This window comes from Mauremys mutica, chromosome 2 (assembly GCF_020497125.1).
Source record: "Mauremys mutica isolate MM-2020 ecotype Southern chromosome 2, ASM2049712v1, whole genome shotgun sequence".
NCBI classification, from domain to species: Eukaryota; Metazoa; Chordata; order Testudines; family Geoemydidae; genus Mauremys; species Mauremys mutica.
The window spans coordinates 120,873,308-120,894,239 of record NC_059073.1 but is presented as its reverse complement, the minus strand read 5'-3'; the positions used below and the strand labels follow the sequence as shown (position 1 = coordinate 120,894,239).

The 20,932-nt window shown below is 40.4% G+C and overlaps 1 long non-coding RNA gene across 1 annotated transcript in view; it reads left to right on the top strand.

Annotated features, from left to right (window-relative positions):
• Positions 1-5,275: 5,275 nt before the first annotated feature.
• The window catches only part of LOC123364876, a 30,031-nt gene continuing 14,374 nt past the window's right edge, over positions 5,276-20,932 (top strand). Inside the window, exons 1-2 of the long non-coding RNA XR_006577321.1 lie at positions 5,276-5,385; positions 6,046-6,202. This is a non-coding gene — a long non-coding RNA (uncharacterized LOC123364876). The remainder of the gene's footprint in view (positions 5,386-6,045; positions 6,203-20,932) is intronic.

The following is a 20,932-nucleotide window of genomic DNA, read 5'->3' as shown; positions in this document are numbered from 1 at the left end:
AGATAGGTAGAAATCACATGCTGCTGTAGTCATGACGAATCATTGTAACTCCCACCTTTAACTGATATATGGTAGGAGTAAATGCCTCTGTAACTTCCCCTACAATGAGTATGCATACAGTTAGAGTTACCTAATAAAACCTAGCTCTTATATAGCACTTTTCATCAGTAGATATCAAAGCACTTTACAAAGGAGGTCAGTATTGTAATAAGGCTTACCTAAGTCAGTTCAGGAACATTAAAAACAAAGGAACATTGTAACGGAGGTTAAAGCAGATGCCTGTTCCTATGGCTATACAAAGCTTTTATGAACTGTAACCACTTCCTTCCAATAATATATATGTATATGTGTGTGTGTGTGTGCGTAGACGTGTACAGTGGTCACCTTTACATTTATAGTTTACAGGTTACCCAAAGTTACCAGAGTATTAGTGGTATCACATACTGAGGTAATGTTAATTAGGAAAAAGCATGAAGGTTTTACTGGCAACAACTGAAACTCGATGTGTATATTTGCCACTCTGGCTCCGGACTGTGCCCTAAGAGGGAGTATCACCCAGAAAGCTGCTTGACATTCCATATCTTAAGGTGTATAAGAAATAAATAATGAAATCTGAGGCCAAACTCTCCGTCTACACCCATTCAACTACATGAAAGTCAATGGGATTTCATCAGTCTGACTGAGAACAGAATTTGGCCAAGGACCTAATAGAAAGAAAATCACGAGAAACTGTTAAACTGAAAGGAACTCTGAATGAAACTGACAATAACAACAATTAATTAATAAAGAAGACTGTTTGGAAGAATTCGATGAACGATTCTTAAATGCCACAATATGTGAATAAAAACCATGTAATGTGAATGAGATGTTTCTGGTGGTCGCAAACTCTAGACATCACTTTTTTTCATCTCCTGACTGTGCAGTGCCTAATACCCCTGTTCCTCCATAGTCTATATCTTGGACATAGTTGCCACTCCTAAGTGTGAAGTGCATTGCCTTATCTAAGGAGGCTATCATTAATGCTTTTATTGACTGAGGGGCTAGCAAGTGTAATAAAATGCATGTACAGTTCTCCAGCAAAGTACATTAGCCTTGCTGGAGCATTAGAAGCCATTGCCTCATTGAAGAGGGGTTTAAACTTTAGAAGACCCTGTCCCAGCGAGAGTGGCAGCAGACTGCCTTCAAAGAAGAGAGGCCACTGGAGGAGCCTATGCAAGAGTAACAGCTGCGACACCCTTTAATAGAGTGCACTGTGTACTCCCCTAGAGCTGGCGCCATGTGTGACTCCCTACTGCACCCTTATTGTCAGGGGAGCAAGAAGCAGCTCTCTGGCTGCTCACTGCATAGGAATGTGAAGGTGGAGGGCTCCTCATTCCTCCCCTTACTATATGGATATTTAACAGAAGTCAGAAGACGTTGACTTCTAATGATTTCCTCATTTTAGTTTTCATTCTGTGTCTGCTGCATTCAAGAAACCATAGCTTAGTCCTCCTGTAGCTAATTTAACACCTCTCACGTTCCCACATGGTTCCTTTCTAAGATTAATAGATTCACATAAGAGACCTCTGAACTGACGAGCAGTGGCCCAGTTAGCATTGGAGACCTTGTCAACGGCACACTGTCAACGTCTGGAAGCAATCCCTTTTTGCTGATTACTCAGAAACCTGATGGTCTCCATGAATTTGGCACCGTAGTGCATGGCAGGAGTAAATAGAGATTGAAGCATCAGTCAGACAGGATTTTCAGTGTGGGGAACACTGAGTTAATTTCTGTGCAAATTTCTTCAATATAGAAAGTGAGACACAGATGACTGTGTACCAATAAGTCATTCCAGATGACTAAAATGAAGTGTTGGAAAAGCCTCCAGGGACTCATACGATAATATCCAGGAGTCCGCTTTTCCTCTTTTCTTAAAGGTGACTTGCAATGGAAAAAAATTGCGTTTGTGTCCTTTAGTACTACTTTAGGATGCTGAAAGAAGGCCTACAAAATGTTTAGTTTGGTCCCTCCCTGTCTGGTTTGCATTTTTTTAACTTAGAAATATCAAGTGTGGTCTCTAGTCTTCCCTGTTTTCCTGGAGGTCTCCTTAGAAGGCACAGAGCTGAAGAGGGCATTTCCCCAACCTTTAATCCAAGGTGGTGATGAGAAGTAGAATCTTTCACAAGCAGATCTCTTTACCTACTACTGAGTTTGAGTTAAATAGGTGTTAACCAAACCAAAGGACTGGGCTACACATACGTTTTTGCATTGATTAATTAAAATCAGTGAACTCCAAACCACTTTAGTTAAATCAGTGCAAAAACTGTGTTGACCAGCCCAAAGTGTTTTAAACAGTCTGGTTAAAATTCTCATGCCCTTGCAATTTAATCATGTTTTACTTCCTTGATGCTCCTGGTAATATAATCCTACTAGTTTCACAGGAGTCTATAATATCTTTTAGGAAAAACAAAGCAGACAAGACCTGAATGGTGAATGTGAAAAAGCAAGCTGGAAACTCCACCACATGGTCACCACCACCATTTTTACTTTTAAGATTTGAAAAGTTACTACTCTGTGTGGAGGATATGAATTGGGAAACCCTAATGTTACTCAATCAGTTCAGGACCAGCAGCATGTGGGAGCACTGTGAAGATAGCACATTTCAGTCCCTTGGGAGAAGTCAGTGATCACTTTGCTCTGCAGTGCAATACAACTCACCGGAGACATTAATGGACTGTGGAGTGAGTTGCCAGAGAAGGGAAGTCCTCCCCCTTCCAGAAGTTGTGGGGTTGACAGAGACACAGGAAATGGCCAGGCGTGCTGAGAGAGAGGAGTTGGTCCTAGCATGAAAGTTGGGAGTTTGAAAACACCAAGGCTGATGTTCTCTTGAGGGCCTGGGACCTGTAGTATAGGAAAAGGAGCCCTGCCCCCGCCCCCCCCTATAACTCATTGTGGTTGGCTAAGAAAAGTCAGGGCAGTAGATAATCTGCTACTTCCTTCATAATGAAGAAACACCAGTGGGAGAGAATTGGCATGGGAGACTGAGGTGGAACCTCTCTGACTCTATCTTCAAAGCTGTGGAGGAGTATTGAAAAACCACCCTAATAAAAACATTGGGAGCAGGAGTTGGGGGACGGACTCCTTTAGTTGTGAAATTTTCATTGCAAGTTTCCATTTATTTTGAAAGACTTTGCTGCCAATCTGGACAGATCCAGGTGCAAGCAATTTAAAGAGCCATCTGGGAGAAGCCAACTCAGGGCCACCTGCTGCAATGATTTAGCAGACAAATATCTTTTAGAACTTTTAAAATAATTAACTACCTCAGTGCTTCATGGATAGCTGGCAAACATGTCAGAAACCAAGCCCCATCTAGGCCTTATAGGCATATGCTAACAATTCAAATGTTCCATTAAAGTTTTCTGAAGTTGAACCATATTTCTGATATTAGTGTTTGTTTAAGATATGCTTCTAGGATATTAATAGCAATATACTATATACAAACAGTGTTACATTCAGTATTTTTTTGTTCACAAAAAAAGTTAAAATCAGAGAGGCCTGACCTAGATAGATGATTTCTGTACCAGCTACATTAATAAAACTGACAAATGAATTTTATCTAATCAACAGCATCCATACTATTTAGTAAATTCCTCTCAAGAAGTATAAAAAGAACATTGTTAAGAAAGTATTTTGTTGCCATATGTCATAATTCAAAGGCCAAAAATCTTCAATATTAACACTGAGTTCTGACATCTGTACTGAACAATTAGAAATTATTCTTCATACCTATAACTAGTAAAAACAAATTTAGTATAGTTTACATATAACATTCTTTTCTTTAAAATAAGGATATTTTAAAAAAAATCTAACTCTGCTCTGGCCATATATTTAAATCGTTTATATTCACAGCTACACCTACCTTTTATTTCTTATTAAGCATGAAAATAACGTATTATTTGCTCCTGGTATTGGGCCTGACTCAATGACCATTGAAAACAGGAAAAATAAGACTCCTGTTGACTTCACTGGGCATTGGATCAGATCCATTGTTCTTAAGTCAAAAGCTAACATAGGTTGTTCACTTCCTAGCACTGATATCAACAGTGACTGGGACTGCTCCAGAGAAAATTTGTTCAGCCATTTGGGTTGAAATCTAGGAGTGCCTCACATTGATGAGCAACCAACTAAACAGCAGTACTGACTAGTTTAATGAGTCTCCTCCACTTCTTAGTTAGATGATGATGTCCAGGAAGTTGGAGTTCCAAGAAGAAGGGGTAAAAGCAGGGAAAATTGAGGATCCTGGAGTAGCCGACAAGAAAATGAAAAACTTCCAAAAAAATCCAGCAAAGCTGTGGGTTAACGTTCTTGAAAGGCAACAAAATGGCAGACGCTAATTTTAATGACAGAAGGAAGGTGGAAGATGCCTCACAACACCAAGTCTGCAAACATTACTTTAAAATCCTCGCATTTATTATAAATAGTGAAATGCACCAGTCAATATATTTAAAGCTGACAATCCCTTGGGTTCCGCAGATACTATTGCTACTGCTATGTAACTAGTTAATTAACTGATCAATCTCCCCTGTTTCATAGCAGGCCTGTCCTGCTGCCATTAAAGTCAATGGTAAAGCTCCTGTTGGCTACAATGGTTGTAGTGATATGTAAAAGTTAGAGGTGAGCCCAAGCTATAAACTTTTGCACTAGATCCAAACTTTTCCAGAGTTTGGTATTATTTGGATCTGAGTAGTTGATTCTGCTCACTGTAGGAGAAGGAAGCAGTTGCACAGTTTGGATCCAGATATGAACAATCTCACAGCTCAAGATATTAGGTCATCATTTTACAGGCTGAAATATCCAGTATCACCAGTTTACATCTTATAATGTAAGAATGCTGCCTACTGAATGGTCTAGGTGTGAAAACTGAGAGAAAGCTCACTGGTTGTGGACCTAGGCTGCACAAGAATAGCACTGATGCTGTCCCACAAGACATACCACCTAGCAACAGTATGTGTTAATTTTCTGCTTCAAAAATCATTTCAGCTGCCTTGGGAAATCAGCATGGTAGGCAGGGGTGGTGTGTTTTGTGGGTAATTTTATAATTAAGAAAAGATAAAACCTGGCATAAGAGCAGCTGCCCAGTGACTAACATAGCTAAGGAAATATGCTGTGTGTGAAACATTGAACATTTCCCCACAGAGAGGATCACCAGCCTAAGGAGCTGGGTGGATTCTTTTGGACTTTATGGTGGGGGGAAAGTCCTAAACTCTTTTCTTGGAGTGTATAAAGGATTTGTGAATAGCTGCTAATCCAGAACCTTTAGTTAATTTCCCATCTTATTAAGGACTGTTAAAATTGTTTTAACAAAGCCGTCCTTATATATATTATGGTAAATGCCTTTGTCTGATGGTATGTGTATTTTAGTACAGTGCTCTTTGGCTTCCCCCTGCTGACTGTTTATATCTGTTACTACTGATTGCTGTCAGTATTAATGCCACATTTTATTAAAGATAGGCTTGCTTAAAACTTCCGTGCTTCCACAGCACAGCTGTGTAGCTTCTGTCTAGCTAATCAAGTGAAAAAAGCAAAGTACAATTTCCCTTCCTTTTTCTTTACTTGTATACTATGTGGCAGGATGAAATATTGAAGAGGGAAGTGCCAAATATTGATATTTTAGTGAGTTGCTGGGTAGAAAAAGCAAGAGAAGTCTGAGGTTTTTTATTTGTTACTGCATTTAGCATTAAACCATTGGGGGGAGGGGAGAGGAGCCTATCTTAGGTTAAAAGCAAATGTAGTATAGACATATTAGAGATGGAGATCAGATCTTAGAGATGGTATCTTGAAATATTTGATTAAAGATAAATGGTGGTAAAATGACAGGGCAGCTAGAGATGAATCTCAGAATTTCCTTTTAAACGTCCTCTCCAGGTAGACGACTTAGAAAAAGTCACCCCTAAACCATGTGAATTTCTATGGTGAATTGGTTTGAAAGGTCACCTCACAGCAATTGAGAGGTAGCAATTCTTAAAGATGTAGATAAACAAATGTTCTATCAAATATTTGTTTCAGGTTTTCAACAGAGCACTTTGGGAAGGAGTGAAAGAAGTCCTGAGGAAATCTGGAAGATCTGTGGGGGAATAGGAAATTGATAGGTTCGAGACTGGAAGGTTTCTTCAGTGAGAGGAAAGGAAGATCTCAAGGACTGGGAGAGGATTTAAAATAAAAGGTGAGAATGAGTAAAACAAAGTCAGCTTTATTCATACAATGCAGTAAGATACAAATAATTTATTGACAGACTTATTAGTGTTTTTATGTTCATTGCCATGAGTTTGCTGTAAAAACAAAACCCAACCAAACCACATATTCTCCAAACATTTTCACAGAATCTGGTAGCATCATGTTAGATCATTTGCAGAACAGCTAGCACACTTTTAAACATGCCTGTCTTTTTCCACACTAAGGGCAAAATTGTCTTTAATATTGTGTTAGTTAACACATTTTCTAACAGGGTGCATTTTCCCAGACCTAAGAAGCCAAAGAGAACATGGATTTTCTCCTTTTGAAGTCAGTGTCAAAACTCCATTGTGACTTCAGTGGAAACAAAATCAGGTCCAGTTGTGAGCCAGCTGATTATCCGTAATCTATACCAATTAGTTCTATTATTTATCATCTTTCTTCTAAAGCCATGTATAACAAGATTCAGGGGCTATAGGTCTTTAGCTAATGGGGAGTTAACTTCAGTTCATCTGCCCTGTCCCCTTGCCCAGGTGCTTAGGGAAAGGTAATAGGACAGAGTTGGTCCCTATAGGCCTGTAATGTGGTGTTCAGCTCACACTTGCTCTGAAAGGGTTAATGTAGGCTAAGAAGGTGGGCAATCAACCAGACAGGCCATAGCTGACAGGAATCAGGTGGCTTGAGTAATCCTGACTGAACCAGGGAGCCCCACTGAGGAGGAACGAGCTGCACGGGTGTTATAAAGCCAGGAAGCTGATAGCCAAGAGGGCTGCAGGGAAGTAGTCTGCAGTCTCTACTTGGAAGAAGGGAGGTGTGTTTGGTGCTACAAGGGAAAGTTGCCTAGTTGCTCATTGGGAGGCTGGCAAACCCAGAGAGCAGGGGATGGCCAGGCAATAAGGAAAGGGCTCGAGGAAAGGCAGTAAGGTCCAGGAGGAAACAGACCTTGGCTGCTCACTAGTGGATCCCTGAGCTGGAACCTGGAGTAGAGGGTGGGGCCTGGGTTCCCCTACCAGCCACTGAGGGGGTGGCACTGTGAGGCAGAGAATGGGAAGACTGCCTGAGACTGCTGGTGAGGAAAGACTTTGATACCCTAGAAGGGGGGGGGAAAAATTATAGTGACCCAGCTGGAGGGCCAACCCACAAAGAAGGAGCACCTGGAGTAGCAGAGACAGAAAGAGCGCAGCAGTAGAGAGTAGCAGAAGGGGCCCCAGATCTGGAAGGAGCTAATTCCTAGAGTGGTCAGAAGTAGAAGACCCTAGCACTGAGTGGACCTTGTGATAAGGCCAGTCTGGTTTCTTAACAGGAAGGAAAGCTCTACAAGAGTGTCTGGTTGAGAGAGAGAGAGAAGCAGAGTTACCTTAGAGTAAAGGGAAGTTGGCACCCAGTCACTGCAGGCCTGCAATAATAACTCATGCTAGAGATTTTTTTATCTTTATTTTCTAGCAATGTAAGACCAGTTATGATTATTGGCACTGATCTCTGAAAAGCCTGAGGAGAAACAAGCCAAAGGACATGGGTAGCCTAACAACTATTTTTTTTTCCACCTGGTGAATCATATTTCTTTCATCTCTCCTGCAGTTTCCATTGACTCCAATAGGGCACTTAGAATGTCTGAAAATCAACCATTTATAACTAGGTGCATAAATATAAAGTAAGAAGTCTAACTTTAGAAATCCAGGCTTGATAATTTTGGCCTCTACCCTTAAGTTGTTTAGCTGTCTGACAGAAAGTTAAACAAAATCTTATTTGGGCTATCAATCTCTTCTGGAAAATCCCTCACTTGAACCTTGCTCCCTTGTTTATTATCATCCTCTCTTCCGCTTCTCTTCCCTCAGAGGTTCGGGGAAAGCTATTTCCTCACACTTACACAGCCTCTCCGATCAATTTCATTCTGGAACCTTTCCGTGTTTGTGAAACTTTCCTTTCTTGGGTGGTTAATGAGCTGCCTCTTGGCTCTGATTAGTGATCTCCCTCTTCATCCTACTTGACCTCACTTTGGCTTTCAATGCCATTCTTCTTGAGTGCCTGCCTCTATAACTGCTGGGATACCTGCCTATATTTAACAATAAATGGGGATGTGCATTTTAACTCTGTTGGAAATACACTGGAATAGGGGAGCTTGTGGAGAGGAGTGTGGGGGGAAAGATTTTGCTAAATAAAAAAGGGACTGCCCTTCCCAAATAAAGACATTTGGAATGTTTTTAGAACAGGAGTACTTGTGGCACCTTAGAGACTAACAAATTTATTTGAGTATAAGCTTATGCTCAAATACATTTGTTAGTCTCTAAGGTGCCACAAGTACTCCTGTTCTTTTTGCGGATACAGACTAACACAGCTGCTACTCTGGAATGTTTTTAGTGTTTCTTCTCTGGAGGAGAGAGAATCAGTTCTAGCAAGCTGATGATCTCGATCTCGTTCAGACTGGCCTTACCCCCCAATTAATGCTCATCTTCTAGAGCACAGGAAGGCAGCCCTTTACACATACTCCACTATTTGTGCAGGTTGGTGAGTTTTATCTGGGCCATCGGAGGCTACCTCTACCTTTATGGCTCTGGAGCTGCTCACAGACTGTCAGGTGAAGATTGAAATCTTCAGCAACAAATGCTGACCCCCTACTGCCTGCTATGGCATTGTTTACTGGAAATGGCAATGGTTCTCTGGCATTCTGCCTGAATAAGGAAGAACATCTGCAGAGATAAAATGAGGTAATGCTAAAAACCAAGATAGAAATTAAAGTCCTGTCAGCACCTCATTTTTAAGAAGTGCTGATTTTGGACCCAACCATGAATGCCAGTAGTTGTGTATGCACTGTACTCAAGGAGCATATCTACTGCTGCAGCCCAACCAGAAGGTAAGGCCAGGAGGAATTATCCTTTGATACAGAAAAGTCTCATTTTACTCTCAAGCCAACTCCTGTACTTCCTCCCTTCTGTATTAGGGTCTGATCTTGCATCCATGGAATTCAGTGGCAACACACCTATTGAATTCAGTTGTGCTGAATTAAAACATAATGGGTCAAACATATGTGACATACTATAGTTAAGGTTGTATGATGATTTCCATTTTAACCTGCTGTTTTCAGTTACCATTTTGTTTCTGAAACTTTTACCTTTCAAACAGAAATGTTCCTGTTTTGGGCATCTTAGCTGCATTTTGATAAATAGATTGAAGGTGCACATGAGCTGGGGCAAGAATTGAGCAGGAACCCAGGGTTCTATCCCTGCAGAACCTGTAGGTTATGAAGAGGTTGGCGTAGGAAGCTGTGCACCTTAGGAATTCCACAACTGGGAAAAGCCTAAACTACTTTAAGACATCAAGAGAAGTTGCATTATTCCACTGAGAACATAGTGGCATCTTTATGTCGCACTTGCCAACGTTGGAAATTAGGGCATATTCTTGAGGCTGGCCAGAGGGCAGCAGGAATTCTCATATTGAATTTGGTTACCCAAGCCCTCTGGAGGGAACTTCTCACAGTGAGGAAAGAATTTGGGATAGAAAATGCAGACATGGCCCACCTCACGCCCACAAAGCTGAGGAACAGACCCCACAGCAAAACCAGTGTATTTAGGGAACAGAAACTACAGAGGAATTTCTGGAAAAAAGTTAGCTCTCAGCAGGAAGACATGGCTACTGCTTAAACCAGAGAACTAAATATGAAAACTCAGAAACAGAAAAACACATTAACAGATGTTTGCCTCCAAAGTGGATAATCATAAGTACTGACTCCTGTGTAATTTGGTAACATGGATATGATTGCAAATGTTTTTATTTCACTGTTTTTGTGTTAATCATGTCTCTTTTCAATAAATAATTCCTTTATGAATCTTCTTTCATTATCCCCGTTATGCTTTTATATACTTTCACACAGCTACATTTTATGGATAAGTTGCACAAGTCGATAAGCACACAGAACTACTCAGGTCGTTCTATGGTATCCTCAAAATAAATTGTAAATTGCTAAGATGTTTAAATATAGTCTTCATTTAGAGCACAGGTTTACATGAATTCACAGTAGTGTATAGTGGAGATAAGGACAAGAAAGATTAAGATTTCAGAAGTACATCTGTGTACCTTTTGAGTTCACTTCAGCAGGGCCTACATAGAGCAATTAGAGCACTCTGTAATTCACACCCTCACAGACCAGACTATGGCGCCATGTAGACAAGCCCTTAATCTCAAAGTGTGCTTCAGGATCAGGACTCCCACGCAGTCAGCCCATGGCCAGCTACTATTAGGTAAGGTAGTGAAATACACACAGCCCCCTGCTCTTATCCTACATCTGTGTTTGTGTGTTTTGTTGGGGTTGTTTGTTTGCTCGTGTGTTTAACCATTTAAGAACATAAGAATGGCCATACTAGGTCAGATCAAAGGTCCATCTATCCCAGTATCCTGGCTAATAGCCGTCGATGGACCTATCCTCCATGAACTTATCTAGTTCTTTTTTGAGCCCTGTTATAGACTTGGCCTTCACAACATCCTCTGGCAAGTAGTTCCACAGGTTGACTGTGCATTGTGTAAAAAAATACATTCTTTTGTTTGTCTTAAACCTGCTGCCTATTAACTTGCTGCCATAGATTCAAACTGTGTCACAACTCTGTATGGAATCTCTGATACTTTAGCCACCAGGCAGAGGAAATGCAGTGTTTGTGCTGCTTTGGGATCTCATGCACTTATATTGCTGGGCTCAGGATTTGGCCTCCAGATTAATGTGGTGATAAAGGGGGGCTGGGAGGGTCACTTGTATGTTTTATCTAGATGTGTGAATGATGCTCCAGAGTAGGTTCATGCTGAATCTTAATCTGCTGGATTTAGGTAGTCTAGGAAAATGGCCCACATTTCTCTGAAGATATCTCGTTTTATGTATATAATTTTCAAGTAATATCTTTATTATATTCCAAGTTCTTATAACAGAAGCATGCACAATTACACTAGCTTTTTCACTAGGACTAAGCTATATATAACTGAGGGAGTGCGGGGGGAGGCGTAAGTACTGAACAACAGAAAAAATATACAGTACATAGTGTTTTCAACAGTACGTACCATTTTCTGAGTGTTACAATAGTTTATATTTAAGTACTAGGGTTGTGACTGTTGCGTAGAGACTGAAATGGATACATTTATCACTGTTCTAACTCAAATAGAAACCAATAGAAGAATATACTGAAAAAATAACAAACTACTAAAACTTGTAGAAATAGGTTGTGCTCTAAACATAACAGTTCACAGTACAACTTTTCTTATCACTAATTACATAACAGGTCATGTAAAATGTTACATATATATTGTGTGATCTTAGCCTAGGGACTGAAGCAGTTGTAATATAAGTAGGCAAAAAGGAGAATTAAGGTTACTTTAGGAATCTGGGACCAATTCTCATCTCATTTATATTGTTGTAAATACAGAGTAACTCCATTGGCCCTAGATTCACATTAGTGTAACTGAAATTAAAATCTCTCCTTTCATAATCTGGATTCCTGATTTCTGTGCCATTATAGTCTAAACCTTGAGTAGCACAGTTGTTTCCATTTATATCTTAAAAATTTCTCTTAGATTTCTATTGCCTTCCTTTTTCTTCACTTTGTCTGCAGCTGTCATCATTGCGTTTAAACTCCAGTTAGAAGAGCAAGGCAGATGTCTCTTAGTGGAGTTGCTGCCAAGACCACTCCAACGCAGCTGTTGGAGTAGTACTGTGAGAGTAGCATGACCACCACCATCAACAGAGAGTGAGCCCATTACATCTGTAAAGCTTTTTAGCTTCCACTGGCTTAGAGCCTACATCCCAAATCACTGCTGTACTCAGGTGTCTCAGCTGGTAACATTTAGTATTAGTCAGTTCTTCAATATATTGGCTACTCTTCAGTCTAATTTTTAAAAAATCAGAAATACCAGTCCACAAATGTAATACAGTCATGGGGGTGAGGGACTTTTAAAGATACCTCTTCCTGAGGCCTAGATGGGTCTGAAAAGCTCATTAAAAATGCCAAAACACTTCAATGGAAATTGGGACAACATGATACAAATTAAGAACAAAGAATAGCATTTAGTGTATTCTCAAAAGGGAGTAAGAGCCTAACACTAAGAAATTCCAGCAGCTTAGAAGAAAATACTTGAAATCAAAACACAACTTATTAGAACACTTTGTTTTAGTGCTGTTTTATTTATAATTTTTCAATATATTCAAGAGGATGTTAGTGAAAGAATTTAAGTATAAAATAATGCACAGTACTCATGAGGGAATTATTAGTCCCAAGCAACCCTGTTACATCAGTGCTATTTTCCTGGTACACTTCCCCCTCCCTGCCAGTTTTTGTGTGAATCACTTGTTGCATTATGTCTTAGGACCAACACTCTTCTCCACAAGTGGAAGGACAATTCTCCCCAGGGGTGTGGAGAAGATAGGCACTGTGGCAGTGTCTCATGAGTAAATTAGGAGACTAAGAATACAGTGCATGCCAGGTCACTCCTTCCCCTGCCACAAGCCCACAGGCAAAGTGTTACAAGTTACTGCAGCAAATGTGCATTTTTCATTAAGCTAACAGCCAAATGATCAGTCTGACATTTATGTCAGAATGACCTGCATCAGATATATAATTACAGATTAGTTTACAAGTCAGCAAATATAGTGGCGCGGTACTGGTCTCAACTGGAAGTGGAGCCCAATGACATCAGAGTTCGCTGGGGTTGTTGCTACATTTGTCAAGAAGGATTTCCCAACCTGTTTCCACACCTATGAGATGTGATAGCCTTTATCCACCAACGGGCAGATTCTGAGCTCATTTACACCAATGTAAGTCAGGGAAAATTCCATTGACTCCTGACTTTCTTTGGAGTAACAGATCAGAAGGTGATCCTGAATGATTATAAGCACTTATTTAATATAGAAGGTTGTTGGACAAATACACAGTTTGCAACCTGTTGCATTTAGGATTTGTTTGACATTAGTTGCATCTTGGAGGCGGACATAATGTAATAAACTAGAATTTGTCAATGGCAGTGAGTTAATAGCACCACTTCTACAAAATGTCATGAGAGATCTTAAATGACCACAAGTAATCAGGCCCCAACATAAGACAGCTCCTTCAGCAGTACAATACCCCTTCTATCCCCAACCCATGCATAGCCAGCATGGACTCAGAAAGGGCAGAGTGCTACCTGCTGAATCACCACAACCACTTTTTGCAACACTTAACTGTTCCTTGGAGATTTGCCATCCAAGTACTGACTCAGGAAACTTTCCTACTTTGTGATGTGACAAGACTTGGGCCCCACTTCAGGAAGGTGTTCCTATTCTGGAAGGGTGTTTAAGCATGTACTGAAATTTTAGTGAAGTCTATGATACTTAAGCACATGCTTCAGTTTATAAACTCTTTTTTTCCCGAACTGGAACATCAAAGTGCAATATAATATGGCTGCAGGTGTGAGCTTAAGCATAAAGATTTTCTGCAAAAGGGGAGAGGGAGGGAGAGGAAGAGTTTTGCCACTTTTTTGCTGCTTGGTATATAAGGCTTGCAAAGTGAGGGGTTCCTTCTGAAAAAGACTTTTAAAAAAAAGACTCGTTTTTGCCATTTGCTTCTCAGTTGTTTTTACAATAGACATTCAGGTCTTGATGACTCTAGAAGACTTTATGAATCGTGTAATATTATGTTGTTGGATCAACCATGTAAGTGGAATGTGGTTAATTGAAAGGGGAAGTGATTTTTTTTTTAAACTCAGTTCAAAGCACTATTTGGGTTTTTGTTAACTCCTATTTAACCCAAACATCTGTGAGAAATGATGTTTTGGTTAAAGCTTGAACACTCCTGTCCCCTAAATTAACACCCGAGGATCTCCCAATCCACATACATAATCTAAGCCAGTCTTCCAAAACCAGTGAAGACAGACTTTCTTTACATTTCTAAAGCTACAAAGCAAACTAGTCTGAAAAACAAAACTCTTTCAGGACTTGTCTACGAATCAGAAAGAAATGAACAAGCAGCAAAGAGTCCTGTGGCACCTTATAGACTAACAGATGTATTGGAGCATGAGCTTTCGTGGGTGAATACCCACTTCATCGGATGCATGCACTGTTCAAGAAATGAACAGTGGCACAAACCCATTTTTTCTTTTCCAGGTCACCTTTCAACAATTTATAATCTTTTATTAAAAATCTCCCCAGGTTTCTCCACTTTGTGATTAGGAATGTTTTTGGAGATAGCTTGAACTTGTTTCCTTGTCAAATCCATTTCACTCTCCAGGCTTTTCAGCTAAAGAATTTTAGGCCCAACATTGTAGGTAACGGCAGACTCATGACAAAAGGCATGGAGAATCTGCCCTTTTATGTTTTCTGTAGTCAAAGACTTGTTCATCTATTATATTTCTCATGAATAGTTTACAGTGGTTCTCCAAGATAGAACAATTTGGCCTTGTCTAAATGGAAAGATTGGATTGGTTAACTAAAATCAGATAAACTAAATCAGTTTTTTAAACCGGTACAAGCCCCTGTATGGACAAACTGAGGGTTTTTCTGTAGAATAAATGGAACCAAAATCACTCAATCAGCTGTATATCACATTTTTTAGTTATTTGCTTTTTAGCTTGTATGTGGACACTTTCCTTATGGAATAAGGTTACCCTATTTAAAAATAATTTTTGAAATTACATTATTTTGAAATTAAAGCCTCCACATGCAACTTGAAACCACATATCAAAAGGTATGAATTGCAACACATTTAATTATTTCAGATCCATTTACCATGTAGACAAGTCCTTACATTGGTTTAAATCAGGTTCGTTCAGTTTAGCTTGTACCTGTTAATTTATCTCCCACCGAATTTTCTTTTTCAAATGACATGCCTTTGTGTGAAAGAAGTCAAGTATTTAGTGCAAAATCAGACACAGCTGAGTGACTGTCATATCTATTGTTCAAATCTAATTCTAATCAAAATAGTTGAGATGTTGACTCATAAGAAGTATATTCACTGATTTTAAAATAAAATGTTTGCACTTTCTAAGTGTGATAAACCCTCACAAGGCTTTTGATGTTGTAGAAATTCTCATTTTGATTTTCTGTAGCTTTGTACAGATGCCGATGGTATAGCTGGGGACATATATTTTTACAAGGGAAGAGCACTTCAACTCTATATCCGCTCATAAACTGAGACCACTATAAAAGGTAATATAAAGTTATTGTTAATGTTTTGGCTTGGGAGGGAATGTCAAAATGAAAAATATAAAGCAGATCCCATAACTTCAAGAAAGTCAAAATTCCATCTGCTAAGCAAGATTTGGCAGCATTTTCCCTCAAATCACCCTTTTGCCTGCATCAAAATCAAACTACACAGTTTTCAGTCCACGGGGACAAACTAACAATGTTTAACTTTAGAACATTGTTTAATTGGGCATCAGTATTGTCAAACTCTCAGGTACAACAGCTGGAGATCTGGGAGGACATTGTCAAATCTTGGACAATTTCTATATAGGTTCTTATACCATGCTCATCACCATAGTATCTGTGCACCTTCCAGGAGTGTATTGAGCAAGGTGATTACATGTCTCCCACATGCTTATTCTCTCATCCTCTTCCCCAGAGGGAGAAACATGAGGAGTAGAACATCTTGTTTTGGTAGTTTGTTGTTGTTAAATATGTGTCTATATTAGAAGAGGCAAGGTCAAAGAAATGTGCCTTGCACTTCAAGTGGAAAGGTTTGTGATAGTACTTAGTTCATGGGGGAGTTCATACCATGGTCTGACCACCCTCAGAGAAGGTTCTGTCTCCTGGATAGATGAGCTTTATTTTTATTGTTGAAAGTTTCATTGTGCCAGAGGAGTGATGTTGTTAAACTCTGGGATGAAGATCAGGGTTTAAATGGTCTTTCAGGAAGTCTGGACCCAGGCCATGGAGTGCTTTGAATATAAGAAGTGAGACCTTGAACTTGATTCAGAATTCTATGGGAATCCATACTCCCCACTTCCTCTAAAGCAAATGGATGATATATGTAAGGGCCTGGTGCATTCAGTATATGCAGCACATAGAGAAATGAAGTGATAAAACTGGGTGAAACCAGCATCATGGAAGCAATGAGTCAGATTCATTCCTTCACTCCTGCTTCTTTGTGCTACTCTGGCAGCCCAAAGGGCCTGGGAAGCCCACATGATCTTCCCAGCTAAAGAATTCCTCAATGTGGGAAAGACTCTGGCTGGCATATCCGGTTCCTGCCCAACTCCCTCTTCTTCCCCTCTATGTCAGGGCTAAAAGTGTGGCCAGTGTATGATGTGCTCCAGTGAGTCCCAGCTGATGGATGGCCCTTTGAGGCTCATAGCCAGCTGGCATAGATGAGCGCAAATAAGGACTGCTCTAATCTAACATGCATCTGGTATAGAACTTGCATAATAATCCTCAAGCTGCAACTGGCTTCTTTGGAACCCCATCATCCTTTCCTCAGCTGCACGTAGCAGATATTGGGTGAGGCAGAGAATCTGGGCCAATATGAGGGTTAATGGACTAGCAGAGAGGGTAGAATCTTGAGATCTCATCTTTTTAGAAAGAAGGATTACTATCGTTTTCAAATTAAACACCATTTACATAAATGAAGAACCCCACCTGTGAAAAGGCAGAATATGTTGTCTGTCTCAGGACAACCAGCAAGACTTCAGCTGAGCCAACTGCCTAAACTTTAATCTTCAGACTCTCAGGGACCAGGACAAGATCTTAAAGGCAGCTTGTGACAAGAAGGCTCTCTACCCTGAGGATAGCCACCATATTGCAATATTCTCAGATGTCAAGTTGAAGTAGCTCTTTTATATCTGGTTGAACTCCAGGTGTGATATATTGGCAAGGAGTATGCCTTCTGGGAATGAATCGCTGTAAAAAACCAACAGTAACTTCAGCAGACAACATGGGCTCAGACACAGAGCCCTGAACTGTAGACAGGTTAGACACTTGGCTGCCTTACTGTGCTATAATAGTTGTGCTTAAATATCAACACTGGGTTATGTTTTGTTGAAAGGCTTCACATCTTATCCTATTATTGTAGAATAAGCTTTCTCTATTCAGTTTGCTGTTACAGGCTGTCTTTGAAATGCTCTCAGCTCCTTTATTTCTGTTTGTCTCCCCATCCCAGCCTTCAAATGATGCTTCTGTTCAATTTACACACACTTACAATGAAGGCCCCCACTACAAACACTGGAATGGTTCTGGCTGACTTGCTCCACGTAGGATGTTTTTATTTATCTGATACTATATTGCCTTACTTATAATTATGGGCAACTCCCAGAAGAGAGGTACCCAGTCACAGGTGGACTAGTAGCCGTTTAGTGTAGCTGGACTATATTTATCATACAGTTTACTCCTTCTGAGGTGCAAACAGCCTCTGCCCTACGAACACTCTCTGTGAGTATTAATACAATTTTCAAAGTGTGGAATAGTTTTGCTAATGTTGTAGATGTTGAATGTGAATAGAGAATTTAAGGAAATGGACAGTGACTCACGAGATCTGGGTTCAATTCCTGGCTCTTTCAAAAACTCCCTTATCTCAGGCAAGTGACTTAATCTCTCTGTGCCTTGGTTTCCCCATTAGTAAAGTGGGGATAACATTTCCTTTATCCCTTTTGTCTTTCTTGTCAAGTTAGACTGTCACATCTTCAGAGCAGGTACTGTCTCTTATTATGTGTCTCTCCAATGCCTAGTACAATGGGGCCTGATCTCTTCCAATCTCTACTGTAATCAATCAGTAACAACGGATTAGAGTACACATTTAGTAATTGTCAGCACGATTAGTTGTAAGACTTCTAATCAAATCTGACGCTGTATTGTACTATTAAGAGCACCTTAACTGGTGATCAGCAAGGTCCTTATAATTACAGTCTATGTCCGATGGCCACTTTAAAAGGGTGAGGAGCTAGGAACAGATTTGCACCAATGTGTTTCAAAGGAGGCAAATGTTGGCTTATTAGAATAACTCAGAGCTGTCCTGCCAGTCAGGCAGGATGGGTCACACCTCATATTCATTACACTCTACCGTAGGTGTGGCTGCCTTCAGTTACAGAGATGATCAAATACAGTCTAATGCCTTGTTGATATTGTGGTTGAACAGTTATTAAAAGCACAGTGCAACCCCAATAGTATTAATATTGTACTAATATCTTATATTTATATAATACTTGTCATCTTAAAGTGATTTAGGTTATGTCTACACTGTAAAGTAAGGCCAGGATTCAAATTCAGGGTTAAGCCTATCCCCATCTACACCCAAATCGCACTAACTGAGGGCTTGGACCCAGGATCCCAGGACCATCCAGCAGTGCAGGGTCTGAGCCTGAGTCAAGCTGGAGCCAGGGTTCAAGCCCTATTGTTTTGCATTGTAGATGCAGCCCCACCGGACTCCTGCTTTGTGAGTCCACTAAAAGTATCTTCAAATCCCATTGACTGACTTTCTTTGTCCCCTGGACAGTCAAGTTCTCCCATGATGCACCATGAAAAAAAAGACTACAGTGGTCACATTTTGGGAGGGTGCAAGGTAATCTGGGATATGAGTGGTTGGACTCAGGCCGGCATAATGCAGTGCAGTCACTGGAACCCCAGGTTGGGACCCAGAGTTCAGCCATTCCTAACCTGAGGTTACAAATAAGTATAGACATTCAATCCCTAGGTTAACAAACCCAGGATCTGCTAACTCGAGTTCTACTAACTCTGGGGTTACATGGCATACCCCTTGACAGTCTTCAAGTGAAATACAAACTAAACAAAGAATTTCATTCACTACTGAACCTGGCCACTCATACACCCAGGAAGGAGATTCTTATGGTAAACATGCTGTTGAGTGTTTTTATATAGCAGAAGCAAGAGCTGCAGGAAGGAGACGATTGATAAAGAGAAGTGGTAAATAATGAAGAGGACAGGTGACTTGGTAAACTGGGTGCAAGCAAACATGTTTTAATATGTTTTAATAGGGCTAAATGTACACATCGAGGAACAAAGAATGCAGGCCATACTTACAGGATGGCTACTCTATCCTGGGAAGCAGAGACTCTGAAAAAGATTTGAGGGTCATGGTGGATAATCAGCTGAACATGAGTTCACAGTGTGATGCTGTGTACAAAAAAGCTAATGTGATCCTGGGATGCATAAACAGGGAACTCTCGAGTAGGAGTAGAGAGGTTATTTTATCTCTGTATTTGGTATCACTGCTGGAATACTGTGTCCACTTCTAGTGTTCACAATTCAAGAAGGATCTTGATAAATGGGAGAGAGTTCAGAGAAGAGCCATGAGGATGATTAAAGGATTAGAAAACATGCCTTATCATGATAGACTTTAGGAGCTCAATCTATTTAGCTTAACAAAGAGGTTAAGGGATGACTTGATTGCAGTCTATATGTATCTAGATGGGGAGTAAATATTTGATAATGGCCTCTTGAATCTAGCAGAGAAAGGTATAACATGATTCAATGGCTAGAAGTTGCAGCTAGACAAATTCAAACTGGTAATAAGGTATAATTTTTTAACAGTGAGAGTAATTAACCATTGGAACAATTTACCAAGGGTCGTGGTGGATTCTCTCTCACTGACCATTTTTAAATTAAAATTGGCTGTTTTTCTAAAAGATCTGCTCTAGGAATTATTTTGGGGAAGTTCTCTGGCCTGTGCTATACAGGAGGTCAGACTAGATGATCACAATGGTCCTTCTGGCCTTAGAACACATGACTCTATAAAGAAATGGAACCCAAGTACTATCCATTTCTGGAAATAAATGTGACAAATTCAAACAACAAAGGCAAAATGAAGCAACCCAACAAGAGCTTTGGAGAGTCATTCTACATGGATGATTAATGGGAAAAAACAAGAACTTCCAAGCAAAAAAACCTTACTGGTGTAATAGAAATGAAATGCTGCATATGATAGGATTCTGTACACAGGACATGGGCTCAGATCCACAAAGGGACTTAGGCATTGCAATGCTCAGTGTCATGGCACCTAGTGTTTAGGCACCTAGAAAAATCACAGAAACAGCATTGGGATCCACAAAGTCAGAGTTAGGAGACTAAGTGCCACAATTAATGGGAAAAGACAGGTGCCATAGAATGCAATCCATAAAAGCCAGCACACTAGGCAGGAAACCACCTAAAGTAGCCAACGAGAGACGCTGACAACAGGGGTATGTCTTAAGTCTCACCCCTCTCATTGAGATAGACATCCATCTCTGCTTAGTGATCCATGAACAGGAACCCCTCTCCTGGAGTCACGTGGCTTAGACACCTAAGCTGTTTCTTGCAGAAATGAGTTAGGTCTGCCTCACTCAACACAAAAACTCCAGAAAAGGAGTTGGAAGAAGTGGTGGTGATAGTGCCTACCTTTATAACTTTTAGTTTACTAAATAGAGCACTAATCAGGATCTCACAAATCCCAGGCATGTGCTCTATCCACTGGTCTAAAAAAGTTATAAGGCAAGCACCACCTCCTCCTCCTCCCTTCTTTGGCCAGATTTTGAATAGGACCTGATCTGATAGGTAGCATGGGTCATGCCTACCGGCTCAAGGCTCACATACAACTTAGGTGGCTGAACACCTATCTTCCCCTTGTTCATGAATCACTCTAGAGCTTTTGGACACCTAGAGGGAGGCAGCAATGTGCATACCCAGAGGCAGAAACATAGGCGCTGAGGGAACTTTTATCCTAAAAACTTAGGCACCAAGTAAGTTTAGGCACCTACAGGGAGTTTTGTCGATCACAGTGGGGCCTAAAACTGG